Here is a 20,424-nt window from a genome sequence, read left to right on the forward strand (position 1 = left end):
CTACTTAACTCTGTCCTAACTGGAACCAGGACACTTTTCCAAGTCCCCAGAAATCTCTGATCCAAACCTTTGACAGCCCAGTCCAGAAAGGCGGGGTATTGTGACATGGCAGAGAGGGGCATCTGCACTGAACCTGTGCAAGCGGGGGTTACAGGAATCTCACAAGGACACCAGGGATAGTTTCTGGAGTCACACAGGGCAGTGTCAGGGCTCCGTGAGGTGTCCACATCTGAGTTGGCCTCCTGTGTTCCTCACACACATGGGGCTGTTGAGAGACATGAGCCCCTGCCTTGCACACCCACAGGCAGTGCACTGCAGCACTTGCAGTGTCCCTCTGGCTCCTGCAGCCACTGATAGAGGCTGGGAGGCACCTCAGCCCTGCGGTGCTTCACCCTGCTCTGCCCTCCTCTGAGATGCCCCAAGGCATGAGGAGTGGGCACAGGGACCTCGGTTCAAGGAGGCACATCCCAGAGCTGCACTCAGGTGGCTTCCCAGGGGATGTTACTTGGACTTGTGGCACTATCTGCCCCACTGGCCTTCAAGAGGCTTGTAGGAATAGCTGATGGCCTTGGTGCTCACTCATGTTCATCTCTCCACATGCATGCGATGGCACCACCAGCAAAGGCTTTCTCTTCCCATTTTTCTCCTGCACACACAGGGGGACCTGCTCTTCTCCCATGACATCCCATCTCCCAAGGAGCATTTGCCAGGTGAGCACGTCTGCGCTGGCCTGGACAGACACTGTGGCAACCCTTCCCCATGCAACCCACTTTCTACACAGCCCCGAGTTGCTGCCCTGCCCGGCAGAGTATTAAAAATGACCACAATACCAATAGAATAACCCTTGTGCCAGTAATGTGTTAGATTAGAAGATGAAGGGCTGAAGACGAAGGGCAATATCTTGATTTTGAAGAACATCAAGGCATCAGTTTCCTCAAAGCATCTTTCAGCTCCAGGTTCCTCATGCTGTAGATGAGGGGGTTCACTGCTGGAGGTACCACCATGTACAGAACTGCCACCACCAGGTCCAGGGATGGCGAGGAGATGGAGGGGGGCTTCAGGTAGGTAAACATGACAGTACTGATAAACAGGGAGACCACGGCCAGGTGAGGGAGGCACGTGGAAAAGGCTTTGTGCCGGCCCTGCTCAGAGGGCATCCTCAGCACCGCCCTGAAGATCTGCACATAGGACAGCACAATGAAAACAAAACAAGCAAATGATAAACAGGCACTAAATAAAATAAGCCCAACCACCCTGAGGAATGCCTTTGAGCAGGAGAGCTTGACGATTTGAGGAAGCTCACAGAAGAACTGACCAAGCTCATTACCTTGGCAGAGGGGCAGGGAAAATGTATTAGCTGTGTGCAGGACAGCATTGAGAAAGCCACTGCCCCAGGCAGCTGCTGCCATCTGGGCACAAGCTCTGCTGCCCACGAGGCTCCCGTAGTGCAGGGGCTTGCAGATGGCAATGTAGCGGTCGTAGGACATGACAGTGAGAAGGGAATACTCTGAACCAAAGAAGAAGACAAAAAAGAGAACTTGAGCAGCACATCCTTGGTAGGAGATGACCCTGGTGTCCCAGAGGGCATTGGCCATGGCTTTGGGCAGAGTGGTGGAGATGCAGCCCAGGTCGAGGAGGGCGAGGTTGAGGAGGAAGAAGTACATGGGGGTGTGGAGGTGGTGGTCGCAGGCTACGGCGGTGAGGATGAGGCCGTTGCCCAGGAGGGCAGCCAGGTAGATGCCCAGGAAGAGCCCGAAGTGCAGGAGCTGCAGCTCTCGCGTGTCTGCGAATGCCAGCAGGAGGAACTCGCTTACAGAGCTGCTGTTGGGCATTTCCTGCCCTTCATCAAAGCCACTGCAAAGAAGAAAAAATACAGACTGTTAGGGTAATTTTCCCTGAGGAATACTCTTTTCTTTTCTCCTTAAAGCCTTCACATTGTCTTTCTTTCAGGGTTACCTTTGTGTCTCTCCCTGGTTGTAGCCCTGCTTTGTGCTTGCTGAGTGTCCCGTACTTAGCAACCACCTCAGCCCATCAGCCCCCAACTCGCCACCTCTGCTCCACTGCAGTGGTAAATGTTGTTGCTGTGGCGGAAACCTCAGCCAGAGGTCACATCCAGGAGGGCTGCTCTGTCCATCCCCTGATGCCCAGCTGCTGGTTGCTTGCAGCACTCAGGTGTGGGATGGCTGCACTCAGAGGCTGTGCTAAAAAATTACATCTCCTTGTCTGCAGGTCCTAAAGAACAGGACAGAAAAACCCTGGTGCAGTCTCTAAGTAGGGGATAAGGGAGAATATCCCCTCTAAGGGGGGGGATATTCTGAGGTTTGTCACTAACCTGCTTAGGTCTCAGTTCAATGCAGTGGAAGCTCAGCCACCTGTGCAAATCCAACCACTCAACACAGAGCCTGCCCCAGAATCAGAGCAGGAAAAACAGGCACAGACTGCAGAAAGTGCCTTCTTTTTCCAGGCAGCCCCTGCCCTCCCCTTCCTCTGCACAAGGCTGCCCTGCAGCAATTTCTCCTCTGCACCGCACAAGCCACGAGAGACGTCCTGGCACCTCCTGGCCAGGCAGAGATGTCCCGTACCCAGGAGCCCCTTCCAGGAACCTCCCCTGCACTGTCCTGCAGCCAGAGACTTACCATGGGCAGAGCTGTGAAGGTTTCTCCTGCACTGAGCTCTCCTCTGCCCGCACCCTCCAGGCTGCCTGGAATCCCTTTCTGCCTGGGTGCCTGCGGTCAGAGCCCCCAGCCCTGCTGCACTGTGCACAGGAACTGATCCTGGGCACAGCTGTCTCTCTGCACCACGGCCCTCTTGCCACGAGCTCTCTCTGTCCCACGAGCCCGGCCCAGCTCAGCACCACACGCCCAGCCCAAGGCATTGGAATCCCCCCTTGGGGGGCTGTGGGGAGGAGCCCACGAACCTCAGGCACTGAGAGACAATTGAAGACATCTCTCCAGAAGTCCAAGTCAGAGGCAAGTTTCCTGCAGTGTCCCCCTGAGGGCCAGCACTGACACAGCCTCCCTTGGAGCTCGTTAGAGCAGAGCATTGGAGGCAGTGAGGACAAGGAGACAAAGGCAGTGTGAAGGTGACCCTGATGTCACTTTTGCAAACTGGATGAGTTTCACCAAGCACAAGGTTCAGGCCTTGACCCCTGGAACCCTGGAAGAGAGACCTGTTCCTGTCACACCTTGCTCAGGGCTCTTCGTGGGGGAGGGGGAGATGGGGATGTGGATGGCCAAGTGCAGGAGAATGGTACGACCCGTGCCTGGTTCATGGGTGGGGGCGAGGAGGCAATGAGGCCCTGGTGCTTTACCGATAAGCTGTCTCCTCCTAGGCCTCAGTGGCAGAGACAACAGCCGGAGCCATGGACACAAAGCCCTGGGTCCTGTTGGGACTCTCAGCCTTGTCACAGCCCTTGCTGCTCTCCACACTAGGCTGTCCTAGGGACTTCCAGACCTGTACCTGTTTTCCTGCTGGCTGTAGACCCTTGTCCGTGTGGTATCTCAGACGATCTGAGCTGAGTCTGATAACTCAGATATCCTTGGTGGCCATGCTCCTCGTAAGGCAGCTCTGTAGGAAGCTGGCCTGGTTCCTGGGGAGCAGCACCACTGCTCGTATGGCATCCGTCGTGGTGCCCAGGCCCTCCTCCTCCTGGGCACTGCTCACTCAGCAGGGTCCCAGACTGCCCTGATGTGTGGGGTTATTGTTCTTCTGGTGCAGGACTGGGCTCTTCTCCTTGGAAATGCCACGATGTTTCCATAGGCAAAATCCTGCAGTTTCTCAAGGTTCTCCCACATGGATGCTGCATTCTGTCAGCTGTTAACATCTGCAGGCAGACAGTTCAACCTTCGTGTGATTGTGCTTTCTCTAAGACAGCGGCATGAGGAGCTGCAGGAAGGTTTGGATAACACAGGAGTAACCAGCTGAATGGAATCGCAGCACAGAGTCACAGAAGGGCAGGGGATGGAAGGCTGCCAGGTTCCACCTCCTCTGTGCTTCCTTCTCATGCATGCTGTCAGTTTGTCTGGAGCTGTGTCCGGAATGTTACGGGGCTGTGCACGTCAAAGTTAGAAGGGCCAAAGCGCTGGTAGAGCTCAATCTGTCTATTACTGTCAAAGACAATAAAAACCGTTTATATAAACACTTTAATAAAGGAGGATTAAGAAGACTCATCATCCTTTAATGGATGTGGGGGTAAACCTGGTGACAAGAGATGAGGTAAAGGCTGAGGCACTTAATGTCTTTGCCTCAGGCTCTAGCAGCAAGACCAGTTGTTCCCCTGGACTTTTCCTCCTCCTCATGGTGAGTGCCACACTTCCAAGGTGCACTTTGTGGCACTTTTTTCTCTCCTGCTCTTTCCTACTACCAAAGAAAGCTCCATCAGGGTGGAAACCACTCCTGAAGCAGGCATCCCAACCCATCAGGCTCCTTGCGGCCTGTCAGCCAAGCAGACAGAAGTCACCTCAGCAGCATCTCCCAAGGCCTGGGCCTGCTGCTGGCCTTGCAGCTTCTTGGCTAGACACAGCCAAGCCTTGTGCCTCCTGCTGTCCAGTCCTGGACTCAAGGAGAAGGGACAGGACAAGCCCTGTGCGGGCCTTCTTTGTGTCTGGGTCCTCCTGGGGATGGAGGCAGAGGGGATCCCACAGGCAGCATGCCAAGCAGGGGCCTTCTGCTGGCCTAGCAGGGCCACTGGCAGATGGCAGCCCCAAAGTGCAGACCCCAGGGAGAAGCCAAGGCTGACCTGCCACCTCCAGACACAAGGGACCTCACAGTCCCTTTGCGTGACACGTTCCTGCTGCTGCCCTATCAGCTGCAGAGACAGAAGTGACCTCCCAGTCACTGCCCCAGTCCCATTCCTCCTGCTGGGGCAGGAGATCCTGAGGCAGAGCTGACCTAGGGGAGACGCAGCTGACGTAGAGAGCCCCCTCGGTACCTGTTTTTCAGTTTCTCGGTTAGAGATTAAGCAAAGTTTTAGTGGGTGTTTTTGTATTTCTGAGGCCGTGATTACAGACAGGCAAAGGCACTGTGCTGAGAAAATCTCATTTTGTTTTGGTGAAGCAGAAGGGCCAAGGCCTGACCCTAGCCACTGGAGGACATATCCTGCACCCCCATGTCTCACTCAGGGCTCTTCCTGGGGTCTGTGGGGTAGGGGACGATGCCCATAATATCATGTGAAGGACAATGGTATGACACCTCCCAGTGTCTGCACATGGTTGAAAGGAAAATACATGGTCCCAGTGCCATGAGTATAACACGTCTCCTCATAAGCCATGGTTGCGGAGACAAAGATGTCAGTGCTGCTGCAGCCTTCCATTCTTGTCAGAGCCCTCTGCCTTCTCCTCTGCAGGCTTTCCTGTGCTGTCCCACACCTCTCTGAAGGCTGCAGACAGCCACTTCTCTTCCCCACCTGGCTCTCACTCTGGTATTGCCAGGATTTCACTGATGCCTCTCCACTCTTGCCAGCTGTTCCTTCAAACACAAGGGCATGGGCTGATCCAAACTCCCTCTGGGTGACCTCTGGACCCACAGCACCAGTGCCAGTGCCTCACCTCCAAGTCAAGAATTTCATCTGACTATCTACTCTAAATCTACCTTCTTCAAGTTTAAAACCATTCCCCTTGTCCTATCACAGAATCATAGAAATCATAGAAACACAAAGTTGGAAAGAATCATTTAGTCCAACCATCCTATCACTAATACTACCCACTAAGCTACTAAATCAGATATCGTAGCACCTTGTCCTGGTGCTTCTGGAACACTGCGAGGGGCGGTGACTGCACCACCTCCCTGGGCAGACCATTCCAGTGCCTGACTACTCTTTGAAAGAAAATGTCTTTCGTGACATCTAATCTAAATCTCCCCATGTGCAACCTGTGGCCATTTCCATGAGTCCTATCGTTAGTTATCTGAGAGACGAGGCTGACCCCTGCCTCACCACAACATCTCTTCAGGAAGTTGTAGAGTGCAATAAAGTCTCCCCTGAGCCTCTTCTTCTCCAGACTAAACAATCCCAGCCACTCTTCATAAGACTTGTGCTCCAGAGCCCTCACCAGTTTGGTTGCCCTTCTCTGGACACACTCCAGGGCCTCGATGTCCTTCTTGTAGTGAGGGGCCCAAAACCGAACACGGTACTCGAGGTGCGGCCTCACCAGAGCAGAGTACAGGGGGACGATCACCTCCCTGCTCCTGCTGGCTGCACTATTTCTACTACAGGCCAGGATGCCGTTGGCCTTCTTGGCCACCTGGGCACATGGCTGGCTCATGTTCAGCCGAGTATCAATCAACACTCCCAGGTCCCTTTCCTTTTCACAGTCTTCTAGCCACTCTGCCCCAAGCCTATAGCGTTGCATGGAGTTATTGTGGCCAAATTGCAGGACCCTGCACTTGGCCTTGTTGAACTTCATCCCATTCACCTCAGCCCAGCAATCCAGCCTATCCAGATCCTTCTGAAGAATTCTAAAGAATTCCTTCCAGGTATCTCATTTAAACCTACCCTCTTTTAGTTTAAGGTCATTACTCCTTGTCCTATCACTACACTCCCTGACAAAGACTGTCTCCCCAGCTTTCCTGCAGGTCTTCTTTAAGTACTGCAAGGTTGTTCTAAGGTTTCTCCAGTGCTTTCTCTTCTCCAGGATGAGCAGTACCAGCTTGCTCAGCGTGCCTTCACAGCAGACATGCTCCAGCCTCTTAACCATCTCTGTGGCCCTCCTCTGGACCTGTTCAAATAATTCCATGTACTCGAACTGCCGCGTTAAGTCACAGCAGTGTTTTTGGCACCCAGAGTGGGGCACGAAGGATTGAGATAATGACAGATCTTACCAGAGAGTGCTAAAATTAAATTGTTATAAGCATTAGAACAGTTTAGTAGTTGCTGATCACAATGTCGACGTTTTGGAGCTCAGGTCTGTTGTGCTTGCTTTCAGAAATGTGTTGTATAGCACATTACTTACTGCATGTGTTCCCGTTGTGCTGTTTATCATTTCTGGGGCTGGTTTAAAGTTATTTTGCTATGTCGTGTAACACTGGCTTATGATTCTATAAAATGTCTGGTCATGTGAAAATGTGCTATTTGTACTGAGCATTGCCATCACCTCCATACCTCAGGAACCATCGCTCAGAAACTTAAGAATTACACTCTTGACCTTTTTGCTTTAGGGAGCCAATCTAGGGGGAGAAAATGGAGGGACACTTCTCCACTTATTCAGTCCCCCTTTCCCCTTCACCTCCCCCTTCTCCTCCAGGCTAATTACACTAGCTCTACAAAGCTTTGAATATCCTTGGGATGCTCCTATTGTGATGTCTCCTGAATGTATTTCAACTTCTGTTTAAGGATAAACAACTATTTAAGAATGCCCTCCAGAGACTTGCCCCAAGGCAGGAGAGTTAGGAGAGGCAGGGAGAGTGGGAGGATAAGGGCAGGCACCTAGAGCAGTGGGCACCTCCAGGGCTTTGGAACTTCCCCCCCGAGCATGTGCAGAATCCTTAAAAACTGTAGAAGTGCTTGAAAAGGAGGTGTTATCACCTTGGCAATTCCAAAGGGACACAAATCACTGGAATGTGCTGGGACTTGGTCTGTGCTCACTGAGCCTCAGTCAGTGCCACTCCAACCCCTGTGACAGGCCCTGCAGCTACTCCAACACCTCTGACATGTCCTGCAGCCGCTCCAGCCCCTGGGACAGGCCCCAGGTCTAGTCTGGGGACTAGACCAGACCCCCCAGGTCTGGTCTTGCTAGGCCACAGCACCAACCTGTGCCAGTATCCGTTGCCTCTATATGCAGGAGAAAACAATGGGTGTGAAAATCAGGCTCCTTAGAATGGAAAAGAACTACTACCCAGAAAAGAAAGGAGGAAGAAGAATGTTGATCTATGAAACCTTGACACAGACTTCCCCACGAGGGGGTACTTCAAAGATCCAAACTGGTACAGGTGGGGTTTTGGGACAGCTGCCTTGGAGACAGAGGATATTAAAGAGTTGTCTACCTTGACCAGTCTCTGGGAGGAGCCTTCCGTTTGTGGAGTTGTTGAAGGTCAAGGAAGAGCAGGTGCAGGTGGTTACCACAATGTTCTACCAGCCTGGGGACAGGCTGGACATCAGTAAGTAATGAGCAATTGCACTGTGCATAGCTTGCTTTGTACATAACAACAATGATAATAACAATAACAACAACAATAACAACAATAATAATCATTGTCATAATCATCATCACCATCATCATCATAAAAGCTACTATTATTATTATTTCTCTTCCCTTTCGGTCCGTTAAACTGCCCTTATCTCAACACATAAGCATTTGGGGGGTTGGTGTGAGCTAACTGCTGTGTGGTGCTGAGCTACTTGCCAGGTTAAAGGACAACATGTTTGACAACCACACTCTAATAGCACAAATCGCACTTGTAAAATTCATCTCTCCTGTGTTCAGAGAAGGGCAGTCGCTGATGATTTCAGTCTGCTTCAAGCACCACACCCCCTGAGATGGGTCTAAATTTAAACCAACCCTTGTGACAGGCCCTAGAGCCACTCCAAAATCTGCGATATGCACTGCAGCCACTCCAACTCCTCTGAAAGGCCCTGCAGCCAGAACAACTCCTGTGATGGGCCCTGCAGCCACTCCAGCCCCTGAAATGGGCCCCATGGCTGGGCCAGAGAACCAGCCTGTGCCACTATTGGTTGCCTCTTTATGAAAGAGAAAACAATGGGTGTGGAAGTCAGTTTTTCTTCAGAAAGTGAAGAAACTCCTACCCAGACAAGACAGGAGGAAGAAGAAGATAAGGCAGGTTTCACCAAAGAAGGGCCACCATGGAAGCAGGAGGACAAAGAAGAAGAAATCACCTAAACATCAGAAACCACGTGATCCCTTTCCCAGGGTAAGCTATGAGATAAGGGAAAAGATTTCAGCCATCATCTTGGTGAGCACATTGTCACCTGGCTGCCCCCGTGCTGGGAGAACAGGGCCAATAGCCTGGAATTAAAGGGCAGGGAAGCCAAGCAGCTGGGATCCCCCTCTAGAGAAGGAGTGATTGACAAAGCCATTGGAAAAGGGCACAAGGAATTTAATCCTGTCAGGCGTCAAGGAAAGGTCTCCCTTCAAGAAAGATCTTGTATGTCAACCAGGAAAGTGGACCAACATGGAGAGGGGTATCCGGTACCTGAGGGAATTAGCCATGCTGAAGGTGATTGATAGTGACCTAGACAACAAACAGCTGTCCAAAGTTCCAGATGAAGTCAAGTGCCCATGACCCATGTGGCAGAAGTTTGTACAGAGCACACCATCACCGTATGCCAGCTCATTGGCAGTTATGACCTGGAAAGACCAAGAGGAACCCACATGGATGAATCGGATGTAGTTGGATGTAGCCAACTACAGCATTACAATGAAAGTCTCTCTTCTTCCCTATGGGCCTGCATCTCGTCTTGAGAGAAATTTTCTCACGAGATGCTAGAACTACAAGAGGATACATCTTCCTCCCCACCTGCACGAACCAATAGCTCGGCTATCAGGTGTAAGCATCCCTCTGCTCAAGAAAGTTGATATAGTGCGTGCATACTACGTGCCACCCTGTGGTTTTAACTGTGTGACCATGGAAAGGCCATGAGAAAACGGGATGCAAAAATCTACCCTACCTCCACCCTAGAGGCAGGGATCCATGAAGCGCAAGGAAAAGCATTCGCAAAAAGTGGTTCTTCTGAGAAAATTGCTGTTCCAGGTTCTAGCAGACAGTCCTCCAAACAGAGTAATGAATACTATGAGCAGGACTAGAGGGGCCCAGCCTCCATCCAGGGGGAGGAAGGGGACAATCGGGTGTATTGGACTCTGAGGAGTATTGGCCTGGCACATCAAACCCAAGAGTTAACTGTACTGGTGGCTGAAGTGAGCCTAACTGGGAAGGAGTGGCAAAAGCAACCCATTGGGACTGGCCTGGAGGCTCTGTGCAACCTTGACATAGACTACTTCAGGAGGGGGTACTTCAAAGATCCACAAGGGTATTGGTCGGCTTTTGGCATAGCTGCCTTGGAGACGGAGGACATCAAACAGTTGTCTACCTTGCCCACTCTCTCACAGGACCCTTCTGCTGTGCAGGTGCTGATGGCCAATGGGCAGCAGGTGCCAATCGCTACCACAACAGCGCACCTGAGGCAGTATTGCACTAACAGAGACTCCCTGATTCCCATGCATGAGCTGGTTCATTGACTGCAGAGCCAAGGAGTGATCACCAACACTTGCTCACCCTTTAGTAGTCCCATATGGACAGTGCAAAATTCTAATGGTGAGTGGAAAACAACGATGGGCTTCTGTGCCTGACTGAAGTCACACCACCGCTGAGTGCTGCTGTGCTGGGCATGCTAGAACTTCATTCAGTACGAACTGCAGTCAAAGGCAGCCAAGCGCTATGCCACAATTAATACTGCTAATGCATTTTTCTCCATCCCTTTGGCAGCAGTGTGAAGGCCACACTTTGCTTTCAGTTGGAGGGGCGTCCTGTCCACCTGGAATGGACTGCGCCAGGGGTAGAAACACAGCCCTACCATTTGCCATGGGCTGATCCAGACTGCCCTGGAAGAGGTGGAAGCTTCTGAACACCTCCAGTACATTGATGTTGCCCTCACATGGGGCAACACAGCTCAAGAAGTATTTGAGAAAAGAAAGAAAATAGTCCTAATCCTTCTGAAAGCTTGTATTGCCCTAAACCAAAGTAAGGTCAAGGGACCTGCACATGAGATCCTAATGCAGGCTGGTCAGGTTCATGGGGACCCCTGCTTGGGGAAAGGTTGTGCATCGGTCAGTGGGCGATGAGCAATTGCATTGTGCATCACTTGCTTTATAAATATAATAATAATAAAAATAAAAATTATTATTATTTATTAGTAGTATTGTTACTGTTATTACTATCTCTTCAATTTCTGTCCATTTAAACTATCTTTATTTCAACCCATTATCTTCTGGGGGTGGGTGTCAACTAACATCTGAGTGGAGCTGAGGTGCCTGACAGGTTAAAGCACAACATGTTTGACAACCACAGTCCAACAGCACAAATCACACGTAAAAATCAGTCTCTGAAATCAATAAAGATGAGTAGTTGGCGATAACTTTGGTCTGCTTCAGACACCACAGCCCAGCAGAGACCCTGCTGCCTTCAGGAGCTGTCAGCCCTGAGGCCTTGGGGACACCTCGAGGGAGCCCAATGGCACAGAGCAAGCGATGCCATGGTCGGGTGCTGTGCTGCTGAGCTGGGCCGGGCTCCTGGGCCCAAGGGGAGCTCGTGGCAAGCGGGCAGCGCTGCAGAGAGACAGCTGTGCCCAGGAGCAGCTCCTGTGCACAGCGCAGCAGGGCTGGGGGCTCTGACCGCAGCTGGCACGGGGAGAGGAGAGAAGGAGAGAGGGCTTGGAGGCAGTGAGGAGCGCAGCAACAGAGGGCAGCGTGTGGCAGGACAGATCTGCAGGCCCTTGGCACCGTGAGTCTCTGGCAACAGAACCATGTAAAAGGGATTTCCAAAGAGTTTTTCTGAAGCCAACACAGCTCATGGTGGATTACATCTTAGAGGATAGATCTCTCTGTTTCTCCAATATGAGGTAGACGCTGCCATTCCTCCTGGCTTCTCCTACTGGCCGTGCTGCTGCTGCTCTTGTTCCCAGGCTGCCTGGGGATGGGGGTTTCACCTGCCCATGGAGTGAGCCCTCGGGGTGCTTGGGGGAAAGGGAGTACGGGGACAGGGTGAGGGGTCTGGAGATGGGCACTTGGGGCCTGGATTCCTCTGCTCCCAGCAGTGTCCAGGTTCTGTAGGCACTGGAACAGCTACCGCAGGGAAGTGTTCACAGTGCTGAGGCTGTCAGAATTCAAGAAACATTTGGGCAACCCCCTGAGGTGTATGGACTGATTTTTGGGTGTTCTTGTACAGATTCAGGGGTGGGATTTGATGATCCTTGTGGAACCCCTCCAAGTCAGGATATTCTATGATTCTACAACTCTAGGAACATAGGAGGAGAATTGTCCTGGAGCTCAAAGACCTGCCAACACAGGGCAGCTGAGACCAGGACTGGTGGAATGACTGCCTCTCCTCTCTGAAGGGCACTCTGCTCTAACAAGGCAGTATCTGTGACTCTGAGGACCTACAGGGTTTCACTTGGAGTGCAGCAGAACGCCCAGGATTTATGCCTTAGAAACACTCTGAAAAACTGCTGCTCAGGTGTGGTGGGGCAGCTGAACAAAGAGGACAAATCAAACAAACAAATAAATAAATAAATCTCCACACGTCTGCTCTTCGATGAACTAGGAGCAAAACTGGGGAAACCTCTTCTATATCAGGAGTGAAGTGAATCTGAGACTACACCATGTTCCTACCATGTTGTTACCTTGAGCTGTAGTGCACGACTGATTCTTCCATTGCCCACGGAAGAGTACTCTTCTTGCAGAGAAACTAAGAAGCAGTTGGAAGTCATTAAAGGGAACTTCAAAATAACTGCCCGCAATTGGACAATCTTTTTGATGTTTTTTAATGAGAAAACTAAATTTTCCTCTGGTAAGTCTGTTGTACATTATTACTATTCTTTCTCTTTGTGCAGGACCACATCCCAAAAAAAGCAGATGTCCAACAGCAGCTCTGTGAGCGAGTTCCTCCTGCTGGCATTCGCAGACACGCGGGAGCTGCAGCTCCTGCACTTCGGGCTCTTCCTGGGCATCTACCTGGCTGCCCTCCTGGGCAACGGCCTCATCCTCACCGCCGTAGCCTGCGACCACCGCCTCCACACCCCCATGTACGTCTTCCTCCTCAACCTCGCCCTCCTCGACCTGGGCTGCATCTCCACCACTCTCCCCAAAGCCGTGGCCAATGCCCTCTGGGACACCAGGGCCATCTCCTATCAGGGATGTGCTGTCCAAGTCCTCTTTTTAGTATTCTTGCTTGGAGCAGAGTATTCCCTCCTCACCCTCATGGCCTACGACCGCTACGTTGCCATCTGCAAGCACCTGCACTACGGGAGCCTCGTGGGCAGCAGAGCTTGTGCCCAGATGGCAGCAGCTGCCTGGGGCAGTGGCTTTCTCAATGCTGTCCTGCACACGGCCACTACCTTTTCCCTGCCCCTCTGCCAAGGCAATGCTGTGGACCAGTTCTTCTGTGAAATCCCCCAGATCCTCAAGCTCTCCTGCTCAGATGCCTACCTCAGGGAAGTTGGGCTTACTGCAGTCACCTTTGATTTAGGTGTTGGTTGTTTTTTTTTTGTTGTGCTGTCCTATGTGCAGATCTTCAGGGCAGTGCTGAGGATGCCCTCTGAGCAGGGCCGGCACAAAGCCTTTTCCACGTGCCTCCCTCACCTGGCCGTGGTCTCCCTGATTATAAGCACTGTCCTGTTTGCCTACCTGAACCCCCCCTCCATTTCTTCCCCATCCATGGACCTGGTCGTGTCATTTCTGTACTCGGTGGTGCCTCCAGCAGTGAACCCCCTCATCTACAGCATCAGGAACAGGGAACTAAGGAATTCAGTGAAGACAGTTCTAGAATACACAATTCTTCAATATATTTACATATAATAATATGCATAAAATCAAAATTCCTATGTTTCCTCAAAAAGGTAGGACAATTTTTTGTTAATATTTGTCTGTATTATTGTATTCTGAAAATATTATTTCTAATTTAAATAATATGTTTTTTATTTTCCTATTTGTTAATCATTTTCCCAGAGATGCCAGTTTCCTGTATAGATATACCCAATAAGGAAGTCATCAGAAGTTCATTGCACTCAGCTGCCATCTCTTCCCATCTGCTTTGGAGCTGGGAGAGCAGCCCCAGCACGCAGGAGAGGCTCAGGGCCCCTGCTGCTTCACTGGAGCCATGGCCATGGCCAGCAGCAGGACGTGGCTTTTTCACTGCTGCTCTCTTTTGCCTTCCAGTGTGTTCCTCCTGTACTCTTTTATCTGTGTTAGTCTTGAGGTCTCATGTACCTTGGTGACAGTCCTGTTGTCTCTGCAGTGACATCCCTGTGGCTGCAGGCAGCAGCAGGCACTGTGCAGCCCTGGCTCACAGCTGGCCTCCCTGCTAGCACCACAGTAACAAAAGGGGCTGCTCAGGGTAAACCCAGAAGCCTGGGCACCTCTTCCAAATGTGTTATCAGGAATAGAGCCAAGGGGTTGCTCCCTGCTCTTCTGTTTTCTGGGCTTCTTCATGGAGGGAAGGACACAGGCTGAAAGTCCCAGGGTGGTCTGTGAGGGACCAAGGGCTGGACCAAGAGCTCAATTTGTGGTGGCACTTACCCATGCAAACGACAACTGGTCTTGGACTCATCTGCAAGGGACTGCATCCCCTGCAGTGGGGCTGATGGCAGATTCCAGCCTGGAGAGGAATCTGGAGCTGCCAGGAGATGTCAGGGGATCTGCAGGGACAATGTGCTCAGTGGGTAGTGATTAGGACCTCTTAAAATGAGTGACCATCCAAGGAAGAGTCTTTTAGGGGGAAAAGCGAATCTGAGGTGTCCAGGGGCTAAGGAGGGCTCTGCAACACCAGGGGAGGTCGTGAAGAGCCAGCAGGTGAAGGCCCATAAGACTGCAGAGTAATTGAGGAGACCTTATTTAAAGCCCTGAAGAAGACGCAATACTTCTTCATCTCTGCAGCCTGCCCCCGAGAAATTGCCTTCCCCCCGAGAAATTGCCCCCCTCTCTTGGAAAGATGACCCATTATTTATTGCTGAGCACCACGTTACTGAGTTCCACCTGGAAGGCAGGGCTAGGCAGTGGGGATGGCAGGAGGAAGACTTGTGTGAAGACTATGAAAAACATGGAAATTCAGGGCTTTAGCAGATCCTTAAAGTGCTGCCTGAGTCCCCAAATGGAAAGCAATGTATGTCTGTGGGTGGAGGAGGAGGAGGCGAGTCCCAGCACAGGGGCAGGGCTGAAGGGCCCTGCGCGAAGCTGGGCTGATGGAGAAGTGTCCACCTTGCGTGTGTGCCTCAGCCTGGGAGAAGGGGCCTGCCCGCGGTGCGGGATGGCTGGGCTGTGCTCAGCCATGCCCCAGGAGCTGACCTTGCTCTCCTCCTCCCCGCCACTCCCCACACGGGGCAGGCCCTCAGGAAACACCCCTGAGCCTGGAGATGCACCAACCTGCTGCGGTGAGGTGCCAGTACTGCAGGGGAAGAGGGGAGGGTTGAAGAGACACGTGGGGCCTGCGGGCAAGAGTGGTGTGGCCTGGGGAAGTGAGGGCCTGGGAAAAGTTACCCTGGATCCATAGGAGCCATTCTGGAAAGAAAACTTGTAGGCAGGAACAGCACATTTCTGGAGGTGCAGAGCTGCTGGGCACATGGTGCAGGGTGCCCTGATGGACCTTTGTGTCCTTTTCCATCGTGTCTTCAGTGCCACTTTTCTCAGAAATAGAGTAGCCAGCAGAGGTGTGATGGATACGCTGAGATCATGAAAGCCATCATCAACATGCCCCTAAGAAGATGACTGTTAAGGGGAGGTCAGGAGAAGCATGGACAGGAGAGGTGTGAGATTTGGGGAGGGAACAGGGGCTTGGCCAGCAGAAATTAAGGATTTTGTAGAGGTCAGAAGGTTCAGGTTTTTGCTGATGCTGTTGTAACTGCGACTTAAAATAGTCACATGAGGCCCTTCACCGGCTTCAACCAGTAAACTTTATTCCTAAATTTAAATGCTACTCCACACCCTGACAGGAATCCACTACTCTTATGCCTGAGCTCAAAGTATGCACTGAAGCCAAAACTCAGCCCATAGCCTCTTTCCCTTACCCTTCCTGTCTTGCTTACCTTGATCCCTACACTTAACACTAGATTTAAATGCTCTATTTAAGCCTAGATTCTTGGAAGAACTAAACAAAACCCTAAATCACAAGGCTTGTCCATAACCTAACCACACACCTGACACCCCAAGCACAACACCAAACCCTCCCACTAAATCTTTTTTAATCTCTAACCCAGAAATATGAGACCTAGTCCCTAATCCCATTCATGAAAATCTAACACATAAAGCCCCTGTTCCTGTGCATTAACCTCCTCACCTTCAGCCCCTCTCCTAACCCTTAACTTAAGGTGCTTGTCCCCTTGGGGTGAGGCAGGAATTGTGAGACTTCTCTGCAGTCCCATGGCATTCAGAGATGGATGTGAGGGGCCATGGATCTGATCAGCTTGTGGGCCACAAGGAGGAGATGGGTGGGAATGCTCTGCTGAGCTCAGCTCCGCCTCAGGATCTCCTGCCCCAGCAGGAGGAATGGGACTGGGGCAGTGACTGGGAGGTCACTTCTGTCTCTGCAGCTGATAGGGCAGCAGCAGGAACGTGTCACGCAAAGGGACTGTGAGGTGCCTTGTGTCTGGAGGTGGCAGGTCAGCCTTGGCTTCTCCCTGGGATGTGCACTTTGGGGCTGACATCTGCCAGTGGCCCTGCTAGGCCAGCAGAAGGCCCCTGCTTGGCATGCTGCCTGTGGGATCCCCTCTGCCTCCATCCCCAGGAGGACCCAGACAGAAAGAAGGCCCGCACAGGGGTTGTCCTGTCCCTTCTGCTTGAGTCCAGGACTGGACAGCAGGAGGCACAAGGCTTGGCTGTGTCTAGCCAAGAAGCTGCAAGGCCAGCAGCAGGCCCAGGCCTTGGGAGATGCTGCTGAGGTGACTTCTGTCTGCTTGGCTGACAGGCTGTAAGGAGCCTGATGGGTTGGGATGCCTGCTTCAGGAGTGGTTTCCACCCTGATGGAGCTTTCTTTGGTAGTAGGAAAGAGCAGGAGCGAAAAAACTGTCGCAAATTGTACCTTGGAAGGGTGTCACTGGCCACGAGGCAGAAGAAATGTCCCTCAAAGAGTAGTGCTGTGGTGCCAGAGGTCACCCAAAGACTGTCTGTGATCACACTATGACATTGTGTTTCAAGGAACAGCTGATGAGGGTTGACGAGACATGGGTGAGATGATGGAAAGTCCTGGATGAGAGCAAGGTGGTGGACAGAGATGGGTGTCTGCAGACAGGAAAGAGCCTGAGAAGAAACTGGAGACAGCTGAGAGCAGAGAAGCCCCAGTCCAAGTGCAGCTGGGCAGAATCCTCACCTTGTCTGTGGGTTGTGAGCAGGATCTCAGCTCCTCCCTCCTATCCCGGGCTGCAGAGGCCTCACTCCAGCTGCACACAGACAGCCATCCAGCAGCATGGACATGGCATTAGCATGGAGGTGTCTCCTCCTTAGGGCACCTGGATAACACAAGGATGCCACGAGAGAGCTGCATCCTGCTGGCGAGCAGCCTGCAGACCAGGAGGATGCAGCACAGACAGAGCTGGATATTTGCAAGCTGGGGTGTCCCAATATCCAGTCTGCATCCCCTGCAGTTTCTGGAGGTGGCTTGGCCACTTGGCTGTTGGCTGACCAGGGCCAGCTGGGTTATGACACTCCAAGGGGCTTCTGCCAGACTGCCTGCCATCCAGGCATCGCAGTGCCATCCAGGAAATAGGGCAAAGTGTGGGACAGCATAGGAAAGCCTGCAGATAGAAGGCAGAGGGTGCTTGTCCCTTTGGCTAAAGCTTCTGAGGAGAGGAGATAGAGTCATTGCAATGGGGCCTCACTGCTTCCTTGATACCCTGGGCAGGGATGGGGAGGTGTCCTAATGAAGTTCTTCTCGTGGCATCACACTGCCCACCACATCATACAGACCCCAAGAAGAGCCCTGAGCCAGACGGGGGGGTGCAGGATCTCCCCTCCCAGTGGCTGGGGTCAGGCCTTGGCCCTTCTGCTTCACCAAAACCAACCAAGACTTTTCTCAGCACAGCGCTTTGCCTGTCTGCAATCACGGCCTCCAATTATCTGCCCTAACAAGTCCCTGGGGAGGCTTTGTTAGGAACAGCCCTCAGTGGGGCCCATTAATACTCCAAGTCACTTCAACTTTTCCTTCTGACTTTATTTTCTCAAGCAGTTACATCATTCTCCTCTCAGTACCCCAGTGTCACTGACTCAGCACCAAAATACACCATGGAGCTCATTAAAATGCAGAATGTCCTAAACAGCCATATCTCTCCCACAGTTTTCTTCATGTCTTCAAGACTTGTGCAGCTAATTGGAGAGCTTTCATAGTGCAGTTAAGGAGGAAGATTTCAAAGAGCATCTAATTAAAATTTTTCCTCATTTTAAAGGCTGAATTTTGTTGCATTTCAGCTTAGAGCATCATTTTCCTATAGATATTGGTCTAGGGTTGCTCCTTTGAAGCCCTGCTGAGGTAGGAAGAGCAGGGTTTTTCCTATTTAAAAACAAACAACGGGAAATCATGCTGCAATTTAAAAACAAAAAAACAAACAAACAACAACAACAACAAAAAAACAAAGTTCAAGTTCCTCAGTTTTTTCACGTTCCTCATTTTCTTTACTCCAGGGAAGTTTACCTTCCAATAAGGATGACTGTACATGGTATATTTAACACTGATTAATAGGAAATTTAAAATAGTAGTGTTAATCTATATCATAGTAATTCAATGATAAATAATGAGTTTCTTGGTAAGGAAACCATTAGACAGACTGTTGAGAAATGGGCGAGCTGGAACTCACTGAAACTCAAAGCAGCAACTGGGTTGGTGAGAGCGGTCTGAATTATCCAAGAGTAAGGGGAGGGCAAAGCAGGAGGACCATGGGAAGTGCATAGGTCCAGACAGGCAGCTGGAAAGGGGACATTCAGCAGGGTCTGTGTAATCAAGTCAGGTTTTGCGCCTGGAAGATGAGGGAGCACACCATGACAGACAAAGCGATGACAGTGTAAGTACAGGTGAACACCAGATTTCTTCTTCTGCGATGAATATAGATCATGGAAATTAACATTTCTTCATGATATAAATTACACTTCACATGTGACTTTCTACGGAAGTGGTTGAATCATTTGAGCTGATGAGTAGTTGCTTTTTTAGTTAAGTACTAAAAAAATTACTGGGTATTCAGGCAGAGCTTTGCTGTCTGACCATAAGCACAATCAGGGAAAACCTCCTGTGGCCCCATTCTGTTTGAGGCACTTCTCTGGACCAGCAGATGTCAGAAAAGACCTGCAGGAGACCGGAGCCCTTTGGGAAAATCAGATGGAGCCAGGTGGAGTTCCCAGGGCACCTCCACTGCTAGCAGTGGTCTTTGTCCCTGTAACTGCAGCCCAGCCCAGCACAGGAAACCCCTTCAAAGACAAACCCCTTCTTCTATGGGTTTCTGGGACGGACCTAGATTTGAAATGGCCCTTGGAAACCCATGATACTCTTCCTTATTCCTACGAGACACTTGAACATCCATTTACCTTCCTAGGTCATCTTTAGAAAATTCAGGCTGAAAAACTCAATTATAGCATGCTTCAAATGGCTGAGGCAGAACCCATCAGCTTGACCCACTTTGGAAATGTTCCCCATCCAACTGAGGTTTTCAAAGTGAAAAATGTGAAAGGACCCGTCAGGTCAATGCGCAGAGGAAGGGAAAGTCACACACATTGTGCTGGAGTAGCAGAAGGCAAAAAGCATTGCACTGTGCCTCAGAGTAATCAAGGAGACCTAATCCAGTTCATCTGTGAGATAAAGCAGAGTGAAGGGCGTTGAGTTGTGTCCTAACATGAAGAAGGATGTACATCACTGCTGAAGGAACTGACTTTTTGTGCCATCACCAATGCCAATTATACAAGAACTGTATCAAATAAAGGTAACGTGTCCCACCCTGGCCCTGTCACCCCACAGTGCACGGGAGAGGGAGCTGAAAGCCAAGGGACGCATTTGGGTGTGGAAGGTGGGGCCCAGCAGAGACAAGAGCCAAGGCAGGAGCTGGGGGAGGCCAGGAGAAGCAGCCCAAGGGGTGGTGCTGCTTGTGAGGACACGTTTGTACCAGCAGCCTGAGTGGGCAGCAGCTGTGCGCAGGCGAGGGGAGGCCAGGAAGCGCATGCCAAGAGCGCTCCTGCCAGCAGAGACAAGGCCGGGGCCGAGGGCAAGGGGAGGGGCAGGCGCAGGGCAGGGGGCTGCAAGGGCCATGCTGAGCTCCCTGCCCCTGCAGCAGCCGCACTGGCCCTCAGCAGATGCGCTGGCCGGTATGCACGGGGAGGTGCTGGCGTGCATCAGAGAGCAGCGAGGAGGGCGCTGGAGAGGGCCGGGGCGAGGCGGGTGGCAGAGCCCCATGCAGGGGCTGGCTGGGGGTCCCCTCTGCTGCAGCCACCGCATGCGGCGTGGCAGGAGGAGGGCTCCCTGTGCACCACGGGGCAGAGCCTGGCCCTGGGCTCTTCCTGACGTCCCTGCAGCTCCTGGCAGGCTGCGGTGAGGTGCCCCTCAGCCTTCCCTCCTGTGCTGCCAGGGCACACGGCTGCCTCCTGCCCAGCTCACTGCCCACCAAGAACGTCCGACAGGGCTGCTTCCCAAGCTGGGCCTTGCCCAGGCTCAGTCCCCTGCAGGGGCAGAAACTGGCCCTTGTCCTGGTGGCTTTTCATGGCCTTCCTCTCAGTACATTCTTCTCATCCTTGA

The 20,424-nt window shown here is 51.8% G+C and overlaps 1 pseudogene across 1 annotated transcript in view; it reads right to left on the reverse strand.

Moving 5' to 3' along the window:
• Positions 1-917: 917 nt before the first annotated feature.
• The window catches only part of LOC310890591 (olfactory receptor 14J1-like), a 41,912-nt pseudogene continuing 22,405 nt past the window's right edge, over positions 918-20,424 (reverse strand). The window contains exon 2 of the transcript in view: positions 918-1,507. The product of the transcript in view is annotated as an olfactory receptor 14J1-like (transcript). The remainder of the gene's footprint in view (positions 1,508-20,424) is intronic.

The sequence above is a fragment of the Anser anser genome, assembly GCF_964211835.1.
Source record: "Anser anser genome assembly, contig: HAP1_SCAFFOLD_32, whole genome shotgun sequence".
NCBI classification, from domain to species: Eukaryota; Metazoa; Chordata; class Aves; order Anseriformes; family Anatidae; genus Anser; species Anser anser.